The sequence below is a fragment of the Moschus berezovskii genome, chromosome X, assembly GCF_049115385.1.
Source record: "Moschus berezovskii isolate FMDL1 chromosome X, NW_MosBer_1.0, whole genome shotgun sequence".
Taxonomy (NCBI): domain Eukaryota; kingdom Metazoa; phylum Chordata; class Mammalia; order Artiodactyla; family Moschidae; genus Moschus; species Moschus berezovskii.
In genome coordinates, this window is record NC_142488.1 from 133,624,864 (window position 1) to 133,647,955 (window position 23,092).

Genomic DNA, 23,092 nt, shown 5'->3' on the forward strand with positions numbered 1-23,092 from the left:
GAATATACAATAGAGAAAAGACAATCTCTTTAACAAGTGGTGCTGGGAAAACTGGTCAACCATTTGTAAAAGAATGAATCTAGAACACTTTCTAACACCATACACAAAAATAAACTCAAAATGGATTAAAGATCTAAATGTAACACCAGAAAATATAAAACTACTAGAGGAAAACATAGGCAAAACACTCTCCAAAATAAGTCACATCAGGATCCTCTATAACGCATCTTCCAGAGTAATGGAAATAAAAGTAAAAATAAACAAATGGGACCTAATTAAACTTAAAAGCTTTTTCACAACGAAGGAAACTATAAGCAAGGTGAAAAGACAGCCTTCGGAATGGAAGAAAATGATAGCAAACAAAGCAATTGACCAAGAATTATTCTCAAAATTATATAAGCAATTCCTACAGCTAATTTCAGAAAAATAAACGACCCAATTAAAAATGGGCCAAAGAAATAAACAGACATTTTGCCAAAGAAGACCTACAGTTGCCTAACAAACACATGAAAAGAGGCTCAACATCACTGATTATCAGAAAAATGCAAATCAAAACCACAATGAGGTACCATCTAACGCCAGTCAGAATGGCTGCTATCCAAAGGTTGTGGAGAAAAGGGAACGCTTTTACACTGTTGGTAGGAATGCAAACTAGTACAGCCACTATGGAGAACAATTTAGAGATTCCTTAAAAAACTGGAAATAGAACTTTCATATGACTCAGCAATCCCACTGCTTGGCATACACACTGAGGAAACCAGAATTGAAAGAGACACGTGTACCTCAATGTTCATCGCAGTACGTTTTATAATAGACAGGGCATGGAAGCGACCTAGATGTCCATCTGCAGACGAATGGATAAGAAAGCTGTGGTACATATACACAATGGAACATTACTCAGTCTTTTAAAAGAATACATTTGGTTTTGCCATGCATTAACATGAATCTGCCCCGGGTGTACATATGTTGAAACATGACACACACACACAAAAAGAATACATTTGAGTCAGTACTAATGAGGTGGATGAAACTGAAGCCTATCATACAAGGTGAAGTAAGTCAGAAAGAAAAACACCAGGTTTTCTAAAACATATATATGGAATATAGAAAGATGTTAATAATCACCCTATATGCAAGACAGCAAAAGAAACACAGATGTATAGAACAGTCTTTTGAACTCTGTGGGAGAAGGTGAGGGTGGGATGATTAGAGAGAATAGCATTTAAACACGTATATTATCATATGTGAAACAGTCCAGGTTCGATGCATGAGACAGGTTGCTCAGGGCTGGTGCACTGGGATGACCCAGAGGGATGGGATGGGGAGAGAAGTGGGAGGGGGTTTCAGGATGGGGAACACATGTACACCCATGGCTGATTCAAGTCAATGTATGGCAAAACCACTACATTGTTGTAAAGTAATTAGCCTCCAATTAAAATTTTAAAAAATTGTTTAAAACGTCTACGAGCATTAAATGCTGGAGAGGGTATGGAGAAAATGGAGCCCTGTTACACGGTTGGTGGGAATGCAAACTAGTACAGCCACTATGGAGAACAGTGTGGAGATTCCTTAAAACCTGGAAATAGAACTGCCATAGGACCTAGCAATCCCAGTGCTGGGCATACACACCGAGAAAACGATAATTGAAAGAGACACATGTTCTCCAATATTCATCACAGCACTGTTTAATAATAGCCAGGACTTGGAAGCGACTTAGATGTCCATCGGCAGACGAATGGATAAGAAAGCAGTGGTACATACTCACAATGGAATATCACTCAGCCATTAAAAAGAATACTTTTAAATCAGTTCTAATCAGGTGGATGAAACTGGAGCCTAATACACAGAGCGAAGTAAGTCAGAAAGAAAAACACCAATACAGTATACTTATGCATATATATGGAATTTAGAAAGATGATATAACCCTATATGTGAGACAGCAAAAGAGACAAAGATATATAGAACAGTCTTTTCGACTCTGTGGGAGAAGGAGAAGGTGGGATGATTTGAGAGAACAGCATCATCAGTTCAAATCACTCAGTCATGTCTGACTCTTTGCAACCCCATGAACTGCAGCACACCAGGCCTCCCTGTCCATCACTAACTCCTGGAGTTCACCCAATCCCACATCCATTGAGTCAGTGATGCTATCCAACCATCTCATTCTCTGTCCTCCACTTCTGCTCCTGCCCTCAATCTTTCCCAGGACCAGGGTCTTTTAAATGAATCAGCTCTTCGCATCAGGTGGCCAAAGTATTGGAGTTTCAGCTTCAACATCAGTTTTTCAAATGAATGCCCAGGACTGGTTTCCTTTAGGATGGACTGGTTGGATCTCCTTGCAGTCCAAGGGACTTTCAAGACTCTTCTCCAATACCATAGTTCAAAAGCATCAATTCTTTGGGACTCGGTTTTCTTTGTACTGCAACTCTCACATCCATACATGACCACTGGAAAAACCACAGCCTTGACCAGATGGACCTTTGTTGACAAAGTAATGTATCTGCTTTTCAATATGCTATCTAGTTTGGTCATAACTTTCCTTCCAAGGAGTAACCATCTTTTAATTTCATGGTTGCAGTCACCAATTGCAGTGATTTTGGAACCCAGAAAAATAAAGTCAGCCACTGTTGCCACTGTTTCCCCATCTATTTGCCATGAAGTGCTGGGACCAGATGCCATGATCTTAGTTTTCTGAATGTTGAGCTTTAAGCCAACTTTTACACTCTCCTCTTTCACTTTCATCAAGAGGCTCTTTAGTTCTTCTTCACTTTCTGCCATAAGGTTGGTGTCGCCTGAATATCTGATGTTATTGCTATTTCTCCCAGCAATCTTTATTCCAGTTTGTGCTTCCTCCAGCCCAGCGTTTCTCATGATGTACTCTGCATATAAGTTAAATAAGCAGGGTGACAATGTATAGCCTTGATCTACTCCTTTTCCTATTTGGAACCAGTCTTTTGTTCCATGTCCAGTTCTAACTGTTAGTTCCTGACCTGCATACAGGTTTCCCAAGGGGCAGGTCAGGTGGTCTTTTATTCCCATCTCTTTCAGAATTTTCCACAGTTTATTGTGATCCACACATTCAAAGGCTTTGGCATAGTCAATAAAGCAGAAATAGACGTTCATATGTGAAACAGATTGCCAGTCCAGGTTCGATGCATGAGACAGGGTGCTCAGGCCTGGTGCACTTGGATGCCCCTGAGTGATGGGTTGGGAAGGGAACTGGGAGGGGTTTCAGGAGGGGAAGACATGTATACCCATGGCTGATTCATGTCAATGTAGGGCAAAAACCACTAAAACATTTTAATTAGCCTCCAGTTAACGTAAAAAAAAAAAAATTCCCCACCAAGTTTCCCTCTCACATGTGTAGAATTCTATATATTAATGAATATTTTCCAAACTCTTACAGGAAACTTTCTTTTACTCCAACCACAAGTTATATCAAACAATTTTGACATCTATCAAATCATATTTACCTTCTTATGATAAAAATATCGTGTTTGTCTGGCCTTTTATTACCATGATTTTCTGGAATCATGGGAAACAGGTTTTTTTCTTATGTGCAAACGTTTTTAATTTTATTTTTATTTTCTTAATTTATTTTTAAAAATTTATTTATTTTAATTGGAGGCTAATTACATTATTGTATTGGTTTTGCCATACATTGACATGAGTCCACCCCGGGTGTACATGTGTTCCCCATCTTGAATCCCCCTCCCACCTCCCTCCCCATCCCATCCCTCTGGTTCATCCCAGTGCACCAGCCCCGAGCATCCTGTCTCATGCATCGAACTTGGACTGGCAATTCATTTCACATATGATAATATACATGTTTCAATTCCATTCTCCCAAATCATCCCACCCTCGCCCTCTCCCACAGGGTCCAAATCACTGTTGTATACATCTGTGTCTCTTTTGCTGTCTCGTATACAGAGTTATCGTTATCATCTTTCTAAACTCCATATATATGTGTTAGTATACTGTATTGGTGTTTTTCTTTCTGGCTTACTTCACTCTGTATAATAGGCTCCATTTTCATCCACCTCATTAGAACTGATTCAAATGTATTATTTTTAATGGCTGAGTAATACTCCATTGTGTATATGTACCAAAGCTTTCTTATCCATTCGTCTGCAGATGGACATCTAGGTTGCTTCCATGTCCTGGCTATATAAACAGTGCTGTGATGAACATTGGAGTACATGTGTCTCTTTCATTTCTGGTTTCCTTGGTGTGTATGCCCAGGAGTGTGATTGCTGGGTCGTATGACAGTTCTATTTACAGTTTTTTAAGGAATCTCCACACTGTTCTCCTTAGTGGCTGTACTAGTTTGCATTCCCACCAACAGTGTAAGAGAGTTCCCTTTTCTCAACACCCTCTCCAGCATTTATTGCTTGTAGACTTTTGGATAGCAGCCATTCTGACTGGGATGAAATGGTACCTCATTGTGGTTTTGATGTTCATTTCTCTGATTATGAGTAATGTTGAGCATCTTTTCATGTGTTTGTTAGCCATCTGTATGTCTTCTTTGGAGAAATGTCTGTTTAATTATTTGGCCCACTTTTTGATTGGGTCCATTATTTTTCTGGATATACATCTGGATTTAATGCTAAAATTGAGTTAAACAAAGGAAGGGAAATGTCACAATCCCTAAAAGTATCAGAGAATTGTGGTATCATTATAGTATCATATATCTATCTGACTTCCTCTGAGTCTTATTAAAATATCATTCTACTTGTTCTGACTCTTATAGTAGTACTGGATTCCCTGTCCTGATCCAGTTCCAATACATCAGTAAAGAGTAAAAGAGAAAGATCTATGGTTAAAAGTGGTTGATTGAGCTCACATTTTTACCTCTAGTAAATCCAATGGAAACAACAAAACTGATAAAAGGAAAATCTATAAGACAACCCTTCCTCTCTCACACATCACTCTATCCCAGCACCTAGTACACTACCTGTCACAATGCAGTGGATCAATATATATTTATTGAATAAATGAATATATAAGAAAAATATCTTTTTCCATAATAAATATAAACAATAGGGAGGAGGTTAACAATTCATACTTTGTATAATGTATGGATAACTGAAAGCATATATCAACAAAGTAATAGGATGGATTAAACTAAAATGGGAAATATTCTAGAAAAACTTTCTGGATTAAGATTTTTTTTTTTAATTTTCAATAAAAATTCAGAAAAAATACCAAGTTTAGAGTCAATAAGCATCAAAAGCTGATTGTCTTTTGGAGTTAAAATAGGGGAACTAAAGTAAAATAACTCCATGAGCAAAAATTCTAGCATTTATTAGTAAGATTACTGGATGAGAACAGTCAGGAGATTATAAAAAATAAATTTAAAGAGCAAAGAATGGGCTTATCATATAGAAAACGTACAATAAAACTATAGTAAGTAAAACAGCACTGAATCCCCAAATTATCCAACTTTCTTATGTATTCAACTACTTCCCCAAATATCCTTCAATCTTCTTAACTAAAATCTAGCTTTCCTCTGAGAACATTATTTTCTTTAGCCCTTTCATAATTCAGCACTCCATGAAATCACTAATTTAGCAAATTAAGGTGTACCTTCCTTGTTGCCCTTTCCTATTTACAAATGGTTCCTTTAAAATATCATTAAAACTCTCCAAATATTAGAATATAAGCAATTTGACTGTGTCTCCTTCTTCATGTCACTAGTATTATTGTTTATGAACCTATCAGGTATTTTCCTAACTATTCAAAGACCTTTTCTATCAATCATGCTGCTGCTGCTGCTGCTAAGTCGCTTCAGTCATGTCCGACTCTGTGTGACTCCATAGACGGCAGCCCACCAGGCTCCCATGTCCCTGGGATTCTCCAGGCAAGAATACTGGAGTGGGTTGTCATTTCCTTCTCCAATGCATGCATGCATGCTAAGTCACTTCAGCTGTGTCCGACTCTGTGCGACCCCATGGACAGCAGCCCACCAGGTTCCTCTGTCCACGGGATTCTCTAGGCAAGAATACTGGAGTGGGTTACCATTTCTTTCTCCCTCTCTCAATCATAACTTCTGACAAATGGACGGCTTTCCTTAATAACCATGAATGCAAACTTCTAAGGCTTCTAGGTTCTTTGACGTCAGTGGAAATTTTAGTCTATCATAATTTCTCTTTACCCCTTCTGTGCCGCTGCTGCTACTAAGTCACTTCAGTCGTGTCTGACCCTGTGTGACCCCGTAGACGGCAGCCCACCAGGCTCCCCCATCCCTGGGATTCTCCAGGCAAGAACACTGGAGTGGGTTGCCATTTCCTTCTCCAATGCATGAAAGTGAAAAGTGAAAGTGAAGACACTCAGCCGTGTCCAACTCCTAGCGACTCCATGGACTTCAAACCACCAGGCTCCTCCATCCATGGGATTTTCCAGGCAAGAGTACTAGAGTGGGGTGTCATTGCCTTCTCCATCCCTTCTGTATTTGCCTTAAATTCTGTGGTTCTTCATGTCAATAATACATTCATTAATACTCTAAATTAAAAGGTCACTCTGCCCTTTCAATTCATATTAAAAACCAATACCTGGAAGAACTAAATTATTTACTTTTTCTGTGACCTCACCCACAAAGAACAGTACTAAATAAAGTCCAACAATATGGAAGACCCATTCCACTCTAAGAACAAATCCACAGACAGTGAATGGGCTCAAAGCACTAATATCAATCCTATTTCATTCTGTAAATTCAAGCTCCCTTTACCCACAGCAAATGTAACAAAACTTTACTCATCAAGCATTCAATGTTGTACCTTCCCTCTGAATGCCAAGGTAGAATCTTGCTTCTAACTTACAAAGAGACAGAAAAGAAGAACAGAAATACTTTGTCCTCTTTGCTTATTTGCAGCCAGACTCTCAATCTAAACACTGTATCTAAACCCTATACCATTTCTTAGGAAACTGACATTATTGATAATCCCCTCTATTTTATCTGTATTAAACCATTCCCTCTCTGTCAATTATTTTCCTTATATCACTATTGAGACAAGTTGAAAGCTGTAGAAACTGTGTTAAGGTGTGATCATGTTTTTTAATTAAAAAATTATGTGTGTGTGAGTGCATGTACACACAGATGTATGTAAAGATACACTCCAAATTTTAATGGGAAACTTGAACGTTTTGTTTCATAATTTAGTTTTCACTCTTTAAAAACTATCTCAATAACTTATTGCTAGTAATTTTTTTAAAATATAAACTTGAAGAAGAAAATGTAAGTCAGATGTATCTTCACTTTTAGTGAATCAGTCCCCAGGGATGAGACTGAGCAAGTGTGTTTTTTAAAGCTCAAGAGGTGATTCTGATGCACAGCAAGAACCGAGACTATAGAAAACAGCCTGGTGCACTTTACAACATTAAAGATAGAATTACCATATGATTGATCCAGGCATTCTACCCCTGGGTATACACCCCAAGATTTGAAAGTAGGCATTCAAACAGGTACTTATATACCCATGTTCATAACAGTATCACTCACAATAGCCTAAGAGTAGAAAAAACCCAGGTGTCCACTGATGGGTGAATGGATAAACAAAACATGGTATAAGATACAACGAGATATTATTCAGCCTTAAAAAGAATGAACTTCTGACATCTGCAACAATGGGGATAAAGAATGAAGACATTATGCTAAGTAAAACAAGCTAGACACAAAGGGACAAGTATTGTATGATTCTTCTTATATGAAGTACCTGGCACAGTCAAATGACACAGAAAGCAGAATGGCTTTTGCCACTGCTTTGTGGAGGGACAAATGGGTAGCAGTTGTTAAATGGGTACAGAGTTTCAGTTTGGGAAGTTCCCCAAATAATTTGACCTCATAAGTTTAGAGTAAACATACAGAATCTGAAATTTTGAATACACATATATAAAAATCTGAGCACCTTATTCAATGATGCCTATGTCAAACATTCTTTAGAACTTTCCTTGTTCAATTACACATTGCCTGGTTTGTGAGTTGGTGACTTTAAGGTACAATAAACTAATGAACAAAGTCAAGTAATAGGTTAATGTGGTCAGTTCAGTCACAGAAGTTCACAGTTTGGGAGATGGGAATGGAATCAGCCCAAATTCTCCTAAGTCAACCAAACACCCTGAGTAATTTGTATTAAGGCAAGGTGTTTTTATTTAGCTTGCTGAATAATTTTTACTCTGATGACTAGGCTTGAAGAATCTATTATATGTTGTTATCATCAGCTGGTCTCTCAATATTGCTTTGGAGTAGAAGAAATTATATAACTTAATAGACTAGACTTTCAGCATCTGAAAATATCCCCAATATAAATACTCTACCACTTCTGAAATTTCAGGGTTTTACATTTTAACCAATTCCTGGAATAGGCAAACTCTAATCTTAGCATACAGTCAATTAAAATGCCTTCTTAGGCATTTTAATGTAAAATGCAGAGATTTAGAGTGAATTTTTTTCATGTTAGCTAGAATATTATATTTATAGTTCCTAAACATAAATTTCAATTACATTTTGATTAAAACAGGAGTACATGCAGTATTAAAAGCTCCTTCTCCCCATGGCATAGAGTGCCAATTTCCTTCTGTCCATAAAATACAGGTGATTTACTGTGGCATATATGAAATATTCAGTTTTCCTGATTTGTCTTACGTTGTATCTTCTGAGTGACTCCTAGTAAGTAGAAAGGATGTAGGGATGCAGATGTCTTGCTATGCTCTAAGTGTAGCTACTGGGTAAAGGGTGAAGATCCAGTGGTGTTCATGCAGGGATGACAATTTCTTCCTGGACTAATCCTCGGCAGGAGGTGGGCCAAAAGCAAGCTAATGTTCTCATACAAGTCACGCTGACTGACACGAAGGCCCATTAGAGACAGGTTCTCCAAGGTGTTTTATATAAAAGGCAATGTACTCAGGGTTGGGTACCTAAGTAAAGTGAATGCTGGGCACCTAACCTTACAACAGGCATGAAAAGAGCCACAATGATGTCTTAGGTTTTTCCTAGCCTGTGTAGAGATGTCCAGATCTGAGATTGTTAGGCTCAGTTGGTTGAAAGTTATATTAGTACCATTATCTTCCGTCATTAGAGCTTTTCAGTCATTGGCATCAGCACTACTGGATAATTACATATAATATCAGAGTAGGTGCCCCATTTTCTTTGTGGGAGAACTGTTCATTAACATTTTGTAGAGGTTAATGGATTTGCAGCTAAGTAGGATCAGAGCAATACTGTTGATCCTTAGTAACTACCAGAGTCTTATCTCTCACTTCTCTGCTACACATATCTTAGGTTCAAATCAATCTGACTTTTCCCTGAATATGCCCCCATAATGTCATAAAATCACATCTTCTTTCATGATAAATCTACCTAGAACCCATGATTGCCCTCAGTCCCCACCAAAAATTGTCAATAATATACTCATTCTTCAGAACTTCTACCAGATAGGATTCCAATTATGCTTCTTATTTAACTCAACACTTTAAAATAGTTACCAGGTGTCTTCCTATGTGATGAAGATCCTTTCTTTGTGTCCACATTTATCATTAATTGCCTCACATGCCAAGTACAATTGATGTAAAATCTTCAGCTATAATTTTCTAACCCTCCCTGGTGGTTTAAAGCGTCTGCCTGGAATGCGGGAGACCAGGGTTCAATCCCTGTGTCGGGAAGATACCCTGGAGAAGGAAATGGCAACCCACTCTAGTACTCTTGCCTGGAGAATCCCATGGAGGGAGGAGCTTGGCAGGCTACAGTCCATGGGGTCGCAAAGAGTCAGACACGACTGAGCAACTTCATTTTCACCCAGGGGCAAGGACAAACCCACACTTTAACCAACAAGAACTGAAGGCAGGGTTTAGCACTAGCGTTCAATAAATGCTTATTGACTAGAACAGCACAAAAAGATGACTGTTAAAAATCATAAAAGTATTTTCATTCAAAGTTATATCCACAATGTACTTCCCACTTTTTAAAGGATACTTTATGAGGTTTCTAAAATAGTGCATAGTAGAAGTATTTATAGCATCTCCTATATGAAACAGACCGATGGGGAAAATAATAAGGCTGAAAAAATAAAAGTCCAATGTCAATTAAACTAAGAAGTAGTCTTTCTCTCAAACCTAAAATATGAAGAATATATGCCAAGAAAATGAAATGAAAAGGACTTCTGTTTTCCAGTTCCACAAATAAGGAGCTTGGAAATCATAACTCTTTTCTAACAAGTAAAAAGCTAAACAGACTGAAAGATCGGTAACTCTTCTAAGATCCATAAGAAAAGGAGAGGACTGCACAAACCACTCCCTGTTTGCAAGATTGCAGAAAGACAGGTGAATACAGGGAGTCCTGGCTTAAACAGAATAGATACACATGAGTAGAAACCTTCAGAAGAAAAAGAGCAAGGGCAGAAAAACCTGAACTGTAACTGACAAACCGTTGCAGGCTTAGTGTGGGAACTGACAGCTAACGACTCCAGGGACCAACTCATCAAAAGGGCATCCCCACAATTTTGTGAGATTTACCTCCATTGATTTGACCAGATTCCCGCAGTAAATGTCAGGAAAAAATTATCTCATGCTTCCATTAGGGGCTGAAGAAAAGGAACCATTCTGAAAAACAGATTCCGAGGCCAGCCCTCAGAGGAAACTAGTTAACCATAACCTAACCTGCTAGCATATTATAAGAGCCTGCTAGCATATTATATGGGGGAAAGGAGATATTCAACTTAAGTCTCCTCTAGCTGTCCTCTACCACCTAAGGATAGAGGAAAAGACTGAGAAACATTTGAGAAGTTCACAATTCAGAGGCAAACATCCAAAATACAGGAGAAGGGGAAAGTCATGTTCGTGTACTAATGATTGGAGCTTATATTGGCACTGCTTTTTTTTTTTTTTTTTTTGGCAAGGGAGTAAGACAGAAATAAATTAGGAGATTGGGATTAATTGAGAGACTTTCATTTTTCAGTCATGTATATATATATATGTTTTCTTCAGATTCTTTTCCCTTATCTGTTATTACAAAATATTGAGTGTAGTTTCCTGTGCTATACAGTAGGTCCATGTTTATTTTCTTCAGATTCTTTTCCCTTATCTGTTATTAACATGGACCTACTGTATAGCAAAGGAAACTATACTCAATATTTTGTAATAACAGATAAGGGAAAAAAAGAGTCTGAAGAAAACATATATATATATATATATATATATATATATGACTGAAAAATGAAAGTCTCTCAGTTGTGTCCCACTCTTTGCAACCCCATGGTCTATACAGTCCAAGGACTTCTCCAGGCCAGAATACTGGAGTAGGTAGCCTTTCCCTTCTCCAGGGGATCTTCCCAACCCAGGAATCAAACCGTGGTCTCTTGAAAGGAAGCCCTTGTGACTTCAGTATAACTGAATCACAGTGATATATAACTGAAACTAACACAACATCAATGACGCAATGCACATGAATTTGAGTAGGTTCCAGGAGTTGGTGATTGACAGGGAAGCCTGGCATGCTGCAGTCCATGGGTTCCATGGGGTTGCAGAGTTGGACAAGACTGAGATACTGAACTGAACTGAACACAACATGGTAAATCAACTATATTCAAAAAAATTGTTTATAAAAATTGATGTGAATGGAAATAACAAAATATTCAAGATAAATTAAGGTAATCATGTATGTTGTAGAAACCATAAGGTATGATCTCATTTATTTTCTTAAAAATACAAAAAAAGGTACATGTCTCTGTGTAGACACATGTATGTAAAGATAAGCTTCAAATGTTAATGAGAGATTTTTACTTTTTTTTTCATATCCTTTTGTTTTCACTCTTTAAAAACTACCTCTTAGTAACTTTTCACTAGTTGTTTTTTTTTAATATGAATTATAAAAAGAAACAGAATCAGACGTATCCTTACATCAACTGAATCGGAGTCTCCAGGGGCAGAGACTGAGCAAGTGTGTTTTTTAAAGCTCAAGAGGTGATTCTGATGCACAGCAAGAACAGAGACTGTAGAACACAGTCTGGCAGCACTTCATAACATTAAAGATAGAATTACCATATGATCCAGCAATTCTACATCTAGGTATATGCCCAAAAGAATTGAAAGCAGACACTTAAACAGATATTTGTACACCCATGTTCATAATAGTGTTATTCACAATAGCCAAAGGGTAGAAAAAACCCAGATGTCTACTGATGGATGAACAGATACACAAAATACAGTAAAAGATACAATGAAGTATTATTCAGCCTTAAAATGAAATAAATTCTGACATCTGCTACAATGTGAATAAATCTTACGACATTACACTGAGTGAAACAAGCCAGACACAAAAGGACAAGTATAGTATGATTCCTCTTAGTACTTGGAATAGTCAAATTTAGACAGGGAAAGTAGAATGCTTTTACCACTGCCATGTGGTGATAAAAGGGATAAATGGAGAGCTATTGTTAAATGGGTACAGAGCTTCAGTTTGGGAAAATGAAAACGTTCTGAAGATGAATGGTAGTAATTGTGGTGCAACAATGTGTGAATGTACTCAGTGCCACTAAACTGTACACCTAAAATGGTTGAAATCTGGTGTTATATCAATATACTTATTTTTATCACAATAAAAAATTTTAATGGAATTAGACCAACTCAATAAAGAAAACAAGGACAGATAAGTATCTTTACAACCTCTAGTAAATAGGAAATTCTCTAAAACCAAGATAACTTGGTTGCTGAAAATTCTAATCAACAATTATTCATTTAGAATAATGATATCCAGAGGCTTAGACTGACTCAATAAGAAACTGAGTCTCTCTAGTGAGTGTCCTTTCTAAATCCAACATTGAAAGGGAAAATTTAGTGAGAAGAGAGACCACATGGAAATTCTTGCTTTATTTTTTGGCATTTTGTCCTGAAATATGTAGAAAAGTCATAGTGGCAATATAGTTTGGAGGACATAGTGGAAGGTGGAATCATATTTGTAACCGTTGACCAAGGTTAATTGAGCAGAAAAAAAGTGAACAGGAAATCACATCAAAAAAAAAAAAAAAAAACAACGACAGTGAGATACAGGGAAAGGGACAATGACAGTCACCCAAGTTTATTTGCTGATTTCAAAAAGACAAATAACTTAAACAAGAGTAATACATTCCTGGGTAAAGAACGACATTTATAGACAAGGTCCTCTGAGAACACATCAACAAACCCCAAGTCACTCTGCTCAGTTCTTCCCACACTGGTTTAAGTTGTCAGGAGAACTGACAACAAGATAAGAGGAATAGCAGAGAGGGTCACTGTACCTATGAATAGATACTTTCTCCAAAAGGAACAAATTCTCATCAAAACCCATAAATAATATAAAACAGAGGAAAGACGTAATTCCATCTAAAAAGCTGTCTCTTGACTCCACACACCATTTTTTAACTTCAAATTTCTAAAAGAAATTGTCCAGGTTCACTGTCACCAAAATCTTGGATCTTTTCTTGAACCTGAGCCAATCAGACTTACCTCCTACTACAGGTTACCAAGGAAGCTTTGGTTGCCATATATACTGATCATTTCTCTTATTATCTGACAATCAGAGCACCTGACACAGATGACTAGTCTCTTCACTAACATTCATTTTTCACTTGACCTTCAGGATACCCATTTTTACCTAGTGGCAAATTCGGTCTATTCACTCTTTGCTCTTCCTAGACTTCTAAAGGCTGTAAAAGCCCAGGCCTCAGTCATTTTACCTATTCTCTCTTATATTGTACTCACTATTTTGGTTGATTCATCCTTAATACCATCTATACATGGATGACTCACAAATGTCTATCTTCAGCACAAGCCTCTCTTTGAAAATCTAGCTTTATATAGCACATTTTTAACTTAACGTCTTCATTCACTTGGCTGATGGAAATGCTAAACCCAACAAGTCCAAAACTGAGCTACTAAACTTTGACTTTAAATCTGTTCTTACTTTATTCTCCATCTTAGTTTATTTCTTTCAGTTACTCAGACCAAATACCTGGGTATTCCTGCTTGTTGTCCCTCTCGTTATCATTCTACACCCAATGTATAAATAGGATTTATAAGCTATAAATCTTATCAGTGCCACCTTCAAAATATACTATATCCAGAAATGAACTACTTCTCTCCATCTCCACTACAACTACCCTGGCCTTTGCCATCATATGATCTTACTTGGATTATTGCAAAGTTCCATTGCTTGTTGTACTGCATTTCATCCAGTTTCCATACAGCTGCCAAAATGACCCCGTGTCATTAGAGAATAAACTCTTTTTTCAAGTAAACTCTTTTTTCAATAAACTCTTTTATTTTTTAAAAATTTTTTTATTTTATTTTTTATTTTTTCAATAAACTCTTTTTTCAAGTAATCATGTGCCCCATATTAAGATATGAACAACACCTTGAAAATGCTCCCAAAGTAGAAAATGTGTAGATAAGACTATTTAAGCATAAAGAATTAAAACCAGAGGTTTAATGAAATAAAAGACAAAATATACTGATGTAGAAATTACAAGAAGCACACAAATTCTTATGGCTCATAGGAAACTAAAGGGGAATTGCAGAATATCTGGAAAATGCTGAGAGTGAAAACAATATATATCACAGGTTTTGACCAAAGCCACATCAGCGGTCGTTAACATTGTTATACAAAATTATACCTTTGGGTATGAAAGGATAAAAATTAAAACAATTCAATAAATAATTTAAAAAAAGTTAAGGTAAAGCAGAAATAAATGATTAATAATGAAAAATAAAATATTAATGATTTTGAACATCAAAAAGTGGTAGAGCAATTAAACACTATCAAGAATTTATGTGAAAAATCAAGAAGATAAATCATTAGCTAACATAATCAGCAAAGAATTGAGAAATCACAAAAATAGAAAATTGCAAATTACATGGGGAAAATAATTTCAGATACAAAAAGTGTTTTAAGTAAAATATAACAACTGGCATAAATTTTATGCAAATAAACATTAAAATAAGGATTAAATCACTTTCTGGAAAAATATAAATTACCCAAATTGATTCATGATGATAAATAAGGCTTAAGCAATCCAATAACCACTATCCATGGAAGAAACTGAAAATATTTTATAAAGAACAAATCTTCCCAAACATTTCCCACCTATATAAATTCACAGATGAGCTCTTAGAAACAGAGAACAAACATAATTCCAAGGCTATTTAATCAGGTACAGAATACAGAAAAATAATTCAAACTTCAATGTATTTAAAAGGTCAGCACTATATAGACAGGAAAAATTGACAACACAGTGAAAAAATTAGAGAATAATACTGACCTAATTGATGAAAGTGAAAGAGGAGAGTGAAAATGTTGGCTTGAAGCTCAACATTCAGAAAATTAAGATCATGGAATCTGGTCCTTGGAAGGAAAGTTATGACCAAACTAGATAGCATATTAAAAAGCAGAGACATTACTTTGCCAACCAAGGTCCGTCTAGTCAAGGCTATGGTTTTTTCCAGTGGCCATATATGGATGTGAATGTTGGACTGTGAAGAAGGCTGATCGCCAAAGAACTGATGCTTTTGAACTGTGGTGTTGGAGAAGACCCTTGAGAGTCCCTTGGACTGCAAGGAGATCCAACCAGTCCATTCTAAAGGAGATTGGTCCTGGGTGTTCATTGGAAAGACTGATGCTAAAGCCGAAATGCCAATACTTTGGCCACCTCATGTGAAGAGTTGACTCACTGGAAAAGACTCTGATGCTGGGAGGGACTAGAGGAAGGAGGAGAAGGGGACGACGGAGAATGAGATGGCATCACCGACTCGGTGGACATGAGTTTGAGTGAACTCCGGGAGTTGGTGATGGACAGGGAGGCCTGGCGTGCTGTGATTCATGGGGTCACAAAGAGTCGGACACGACTGAGTGACTGAACTGAATCTCATGTATTATTGATTTCAAAAACTTACATAAAATATTGGGTGGATCTTCCTGTAACTTATTAAGAGAGTAGTACACAAAAGAGTAGGACAGGACTTAGCAACTAAACAACAGCAACCAACCATATTATACATCAGTGTCCTCACTTAGAAACAGTTTAGTTCAGTCACTCAGTTGTGTCTGACCTTTTGCTACCCCATGGACTGCAGCACTCCAGGCCTCCCTATTCATCACCAACTCCCGAAGAGCTTACTCAAACTCATGTCGATTGAGTCTCATCCTCTGTTGTCCCCTTCTCCTCCCGCTTTCAAGCTTTTCCACATCAGGGTCTTTCCCAAGGAGTCAGTTCTTCGCATCAGGTGGCCAAAGTATTGGAGTTTCAGCTTAAACATCAGTCCTTCCAATGAACACCCAGACCTGATCTCCTTTAGAATAGACTGGTTGGATCTCCTTGCAGTCCAAGGGATGCTCAAGAGTCTTCTCCAACACCACAGTTCAAAAGCATCGATTCTTTGGCACTCAGCTTTCTTTATAGTTCAACTCTCACATCCATACATGACTACTGGAAAACCAATAGCTTTGACTAGACAGACGTTTGTTGGCAAAGTAATGTCTCTGCTTTTTAATATGCTGTCTAGGTTGGTCATAGCTTTTCTTCCAAGGAACAAGAATCTTTAAATTTTGTGGCTGCACTCACGACCTGCAGTGATTTTGGACCCCCAAAAATTAAAGTCTGATACTATTTCCATTGTTTCCCCATTTATTTGCCATGAAGTGATAGGACTGGTTGCCATTATCTGTTTTCTAAATGCTGAGTTTTAAGCCAACTTTTTCACTTTCATCAAGAGGCTGTTTATTTCTTCGTTTTGTTCCATAAGGGTGGTGTCATCTGCATACCTGTGGTTATTGATATTTCTCCCAGCAATCTTGATTCCAGCTTGTGCTTCATTGAGCCCAGCATTTTGCATGATGTACTCTACATGTAAGTTAAATAAGCAGGGTGACAATATACAGCCTTGACATACTCCTTTCCTGATTTGGAACCAATGTGTTGTTCCATGTCCAGTTCTAACTATTGCTTCTTGACCTGCATGAAGATTTCCCAGGAGGCAGGTAAGGTGGTGGTCTAGTATTCCCATCTCTTGAAAAACTTTCCACAGTTTGTTGTGATCCACACAAAGTGTTTTATTGGCATAATCAATAAAGCAGAAGTAGATGTTTTTCTGGAACTCTCTTGATTTTTCTATGATCTAACGGATGTTGTCAATTTGATCTCTGGTTCCTCTGCCTTTTCTAAATCTAGCTTGAAAATCTGGAAGTTCATGGTTCATGTACTGTTGAAGCCTGGCTTGGAGAATTTTGAGCATTACATTGCTAGTATGTGAGATGAGTGCAGCTGTGCGACAGTTCAAGGATTCTTTGGCATTGCCTTTCTTTGGGATTGGAAAGAAGACTGACCTTTTCCAGTTCTGTGGCCACTGCTGCGTTTTCCAAATTTGCTGGCATATTGAGTGCAGTACTTTCACAGCATCATCTTTTAGAATTTGAAATATCTCAACAAATTAATATGTTGCTATACACTTAGATAATGAGGAGATTAAATAACTTTAGAGAGATTTTATGAAGGTCAAATGAGTCAATCGGTGTAACAGACTTGGAAAATAGCCCCTGGTTCACAATAAGTGGATGGATGGATGGATGGATGGATGATGGATGGATGCACAGACAGAAAGATAAAGGTAGAAAGATACAGATAAATATTTATTTAAATTTATATTTGATTTATAATTAAAGTATTTACACACCCACACATCTCCCCTGTATTCGTATATCTCCATCCCCAAAAGATGTTTCTATCAGAAGAACATAGATCTGCAGTCAAAGATCAATTTGATGAAAGCCAGTGTTTAATTTATTTCTTTAACATTGTGCTAAGGACAGAGGTCCAAAAATACTGTTTCAAATCGTCTTTCTTTCCTTCTCTTATCCATTCCCCTCATATTTGAAAACTATTCCCATGACTATGTCCTCAGAAAAACGTGAAAAGTGAACAAAGTTCATCAGTCTTTAAATTCTTCCACCCCATCAAGACCCACCCCTCAATACTACAGTGCTGGCTTAATCAATTGCACTTAACCCTCTTCTCTCCTTTATCTTTTCCAACCATGTTTTTCTCTTCACATACTTAAATTTAAAGCACAAAATCTAGAAACATTCTCTTGTCAGACAGATCCTCTTTCATATGTCCAGGGAAAGTAAGAGTAGATTTCTTTAGAACCCAGATTTTCTTAATTCAAGAGAAGCACCACAAATGCTGAGAAAACTCAAACAATGGTAACTTTTATCTTGTTTCCATATTATGCATTTTTATGCATGTGTACATATACACACACGCAGAATCCATACACATTCTGATAGAGCTAGGCATCATTCCATAGCAGTGTAAATAGAATTACCACCTTCTTTTAAAAGGATAGACAATATTTCATTGTTTGGCTGAAACATTATTTGATTCCTCTCTTATTAATAGATATTAGTTGCTTATAGATTATTTTTGCTTGAATATACTACACTGAACATCCTTATAAGTACCTTCAGATACCTTAACTTATTTTTAATCTTTTTTTAAAAAAATTTTAATTTATTTATTTTAATTGGAGGCTAATTACTTTACAATATTGTATTGGTTTTGCCATACATTGACATGAATCTGCCCCGGGTGTACATGTGTTTCCATCTTGAACCCCCTTCCTACCTCCCTCCCCATCCCATCCCTCTGATTCATCCCAGTGCACCAGCCCCGAGCATCCTGTATCATGCATCGAACCTGGACTGGAGATTCATTTCACATATGATAATATACATGATTCAATGCTATTCTCCCAAATTATCCCACACTCACATTCTCCCACAGAGTCCAAAAGACTGTTCTACACATCTGTGTCTCTTTTGCTGTCGTGTATATAGATGAACATGTTTATGTGCTTGTGTGTGTGAATATGTGTGTATATGTTTATGTGTGTGTGTGTATTTAGGATAAATGACTGAAGTAGAACTGCAGGGTCAAACAATATATGATTTTAACATATTGATAATGCTGGACTGATTTACGTTACCTGGCAAGTGCTCAAGAACCCCCATTTCTACTTATCCTCACCCATTTAAACTACTTTCCAATTTTATACTTAATAGATGATTTTTCATAGTTATTTTAGTTCATAGTAGCTCAATCATGATTGAGATTAATCACATATGCTTAGTAGTCATTTGTATGTCTCTTTTCTGTGACCTGCTTATTCACATTCATGGGCCATTTTCCTATTGTTTTATTTTTGTTGTTATTAATGCATTGTCACTATATCCATCAAAAATATAATTTGTCATAAGTGTCAATGTTTTCCAGTTTGTCATTTTCTTTTTTACTCTTTTTGTGAATATAAATTTGAAGCTTTTATAACATAGTTGATCTTTAATATTTTAGATCTTCTATCATTCTGAGAAAACTCATACCCACACAATTTGTTTTCAAAAGTCTTATTTTGGTCTTGATTTTTTTCTTCTCCTTTATAAACTTCTTAGGCAATGTTTTCCTAGACAATTGTCCAAACGCACTCACTTAAAAATAAACAACAACAACAAAAAAAAAAAACCTCCATGTTTTTCCACAGACTTGACATGTAAAATTTATGCTATGACCCCACAGATATTTGGGTCTATTTCTTGATCCTCCATTCTGTTGTTATTTCCTGCACTATTATGAAACTCTGTTGTTGTTGTTCAGCCACTAAGTTATGTCTGTCTCTTTGTGACCCCATGGACTCTGGCATGCCAAGCCTTCTTGTCCCTCACTATCTCCTGAAGTTTGTATTGATAACTAAAAGTTTGTAAGATATAGATCTAGATACTCTTCATTAATCTTTTTTTCATAGTTTTCTAGTTGTACCCTTCTAGTTCCTGCCCCTTTTTTCCCTCTACTTCTTCACAAACTCCTCATCAAATATGCCTATAGTCAGATTTCCTCTCCTCCAATGCATTCTTGAGCCCAATGGCTTTTTATAACTTTAAAATTCATTTCACATGCCCAAATCTCTTCTCCAACTTCCAGAACAGTGTGTAAAGCAAGAGTCCATTTGTGTGTGTGTGTGTGTGTACATGCATGGAGTAGCATAAAAGTGATTAATGTATGAATGCAAGACCAAACATTGTTTTCTCAGTACCCAGTACTAATATGTATTTCTTTATTTACATATTGTCTGTCTTACTTTCTATACCACAAGATCTGTATGCCAAGGACTCTGTCTTGTACCACGCTGCATCTTTGTTCCTAGAGGATATTTTCACTGGTATGGGATGGCATTATGTCTTATGCTTATAAAATCGCTAACTTCCGGTGAATTCTGTAAACCAACTGGTAGAGAAACAAACTTTGTTCTTGCTGCCAGCTCCAGCAGATCTGAACATGACAACTTCCTGCTTCCCTGTGAACCTGTGGATCACTTTAGCTTAAGGAGGATTGCTTACATGAAAACCACCTGTTGGAGAGGGGGTTAGCTTATTTTGGCAGGTGTGACATCATTTCCCTAGAATCCAACTAAGACTACTTGAAGATGGGGGGAAATGTATTTTCCAGGCTCTCCTCAACCCAGGCCCTTCAACTGAGTACTACAGGGTACTAAGTACTATTTTCTCACCTGACAGGATCTAACCCACTTTCTCAGAGCCAGAGTTGCTGGGTTGTAAGTCTCCTCCTGGCTACGTATGTGCTTCATTAAAATCCATTGAAGCCACTCATCAGAGAACTTACTTATGTGTCCCTGTGAGGCTGTCAGCCATAAGAACCATGTCATTGATTCTAAAGGCAAAAAGTGACGGTCTGTAGCTGTTCCATTCTTAACGGATGGGGTGGCTATGTCGTCAGTGACATTACTAAAACTCATGCCTGTGTAGGGAGAATAAAGTGTCCTATTTATAGAACTTCATTAGGGCATCCACTCCTTGGTAATCCACTTTTCAAAAACCTTTCTGTAATTTGTCATAACCAGGCCTATAGGTTTGACTTTGGCAAGCCTAAGCTATCTGAAGGGTAGATTAAGCTTCAAAAGCAAAGTCAATCTAGACAATATCACAGTTAAGACACCTTTAAGATCACCTACTCCACTTCCAACATTTTGCATTAAAAACAAAAAGAAGAAGAATGAGAGCCTGGAAAGGCAATACATTTTCTCCAGCGTGCCAGCACACTTCCACGCCCATCTTCAATAAACGCATATGGATGATAACCACAAAATGAAGATGTAGTTAATAACCATTTCCAGCTTAGTGATACCAAAGAAGCAGCCACATTTATGAAGGATGTGTCACATTTAGAACATCAGGAGAAATTTTGATCTGAAATGGCATATAAAATATAGTAGTCACTTCTGGAATGGCAGAGGAAGGAATTTTAAAAATCTATTCTCCCAGAAAAGCAAGAAAAATACCAGAAAAAACTGTCAAAATCAACCCTTTCACGATTATGGAAATTCACAAAAGGCTTACAACGATTCAAGAAATGTTTATTGGAGAAAGGCAGCTGAATTTCAGTAAGAACAGTAAGCTCTATTGCATTTTAGTTGTTCTATCTCCACCCAGCCATGCTCCATACACTTAAATACTCAACAACCTCATAACCACAACACTTCTTAAAATCATCAACCGAAAAGCCACACTAGGCAGAATGTGTTTGGAACTCCCCATATCACCCAACCACTAAAGGACTGTTATTATTTGACCTGTTTGGCAATTACCTGGAAAAGCCACACCCACAATGCTTCTCTTCATTTGTGTGAGTCAGAGTTTCCTCAGGTGGAAAAGCTCATCCCCATGGTGTTTGCCAAAAACAACCAACAACGGTTTAATACAGCAGCTATAAGAAGTAGTAGTGACACCAGTTAGATCAAAGGAGAGACTGGCCAAAAGGTAAAACAAATACTTGGTAAAATGATACTATCTATCGAGCACTTTGAAAAGCAGTATCTTTTCTGAACATCTAGGAGTCAGTTCACACGTGCAGGGTTGTATGATTGCCCAACAGATACCTGAAAAGATTCAAAACATTCACCACAGATTGATCTTAGGGTTCTACACAGGTAGGAAGTGAAAGCTAAGACAGAATTGTCAAATGTCTGCCTGAGAGTTGAAGGCATGCCTAAGCACACATATAGGGACCCCTGGAGGAAAAAATCAAGGAGAAATATTCATTCAGACATTTATGTAAACCTCTATTCAATCACCCTATTTGCTTGGATTGTCAGCGAACCAAACTGTGAAGGCAGCATAAAAATAGTAAATAAGTATAGTAGATAGGCATTCAATGAAAGATGCTGGAGAAAAGGAATCAGGTGATCTGTGGGTGGGGATCATATTTTGATAGGGCATTTCATTTGCAAAATCACTAAAGGTGGCTTATATTGCTATTGGATATAGTTCTTCTCAATCACCTGGGTGCCATGGGTCAGTATAGGATAGGAATGTAAATACAGCCCTAGAGAGCAATCTACACAATGGCCAACAACAAAGGAGCTCTAACTGCCCTTTCCGTTGCCTCAGATTTCTCTGGAGTTCCACAGGACTCACCGTGGAAACTAAAGGCACTATCACCAAACTGAAAGCAGTAGGTGAGGCTCATGTTTGGTCCAATTTCATCCAAATAAAATATTTACTGCATCTCCAATCCATACAAGTGTATCTAATCTTTTCCCAGCAGTTTTCAAGCATATAGGTAAAAAACAAAATTACATGACTTCATCAGCATGCAAAACCCAAGCACTTATTTAGATTAACTGACCTGTTATATCTCCCTAGAGAACAGTGATAGATACACAATTAAGGACCTGGGTTTCTTCATGTTTTCCAGGACAAAAGGGAGTTTCAGGTAAGTTCAATCGCTCAGTCATGTCTGACTCTCTGCGACCCCATGGACTGCAGCACACCAGGCCTCCCTGTCCATAACCAAATCTCAGACAGCTTACTCAAACTCATGTTCATTGAGTCAGTGATGCCATCCAACCATCTCATCTTCTGTCGTCCCCTTCTCCTCCTGCCTTCAATCTTTCCCAGCATCAGGATCTTTTCAAATGAGTCAGTTCTTTGCAACAGGTGGCCAAAGTATTGGAGTTTCAGCTTCAGCATCAGACCTTCCAATGAATATTCAGGACTGATTTCCTT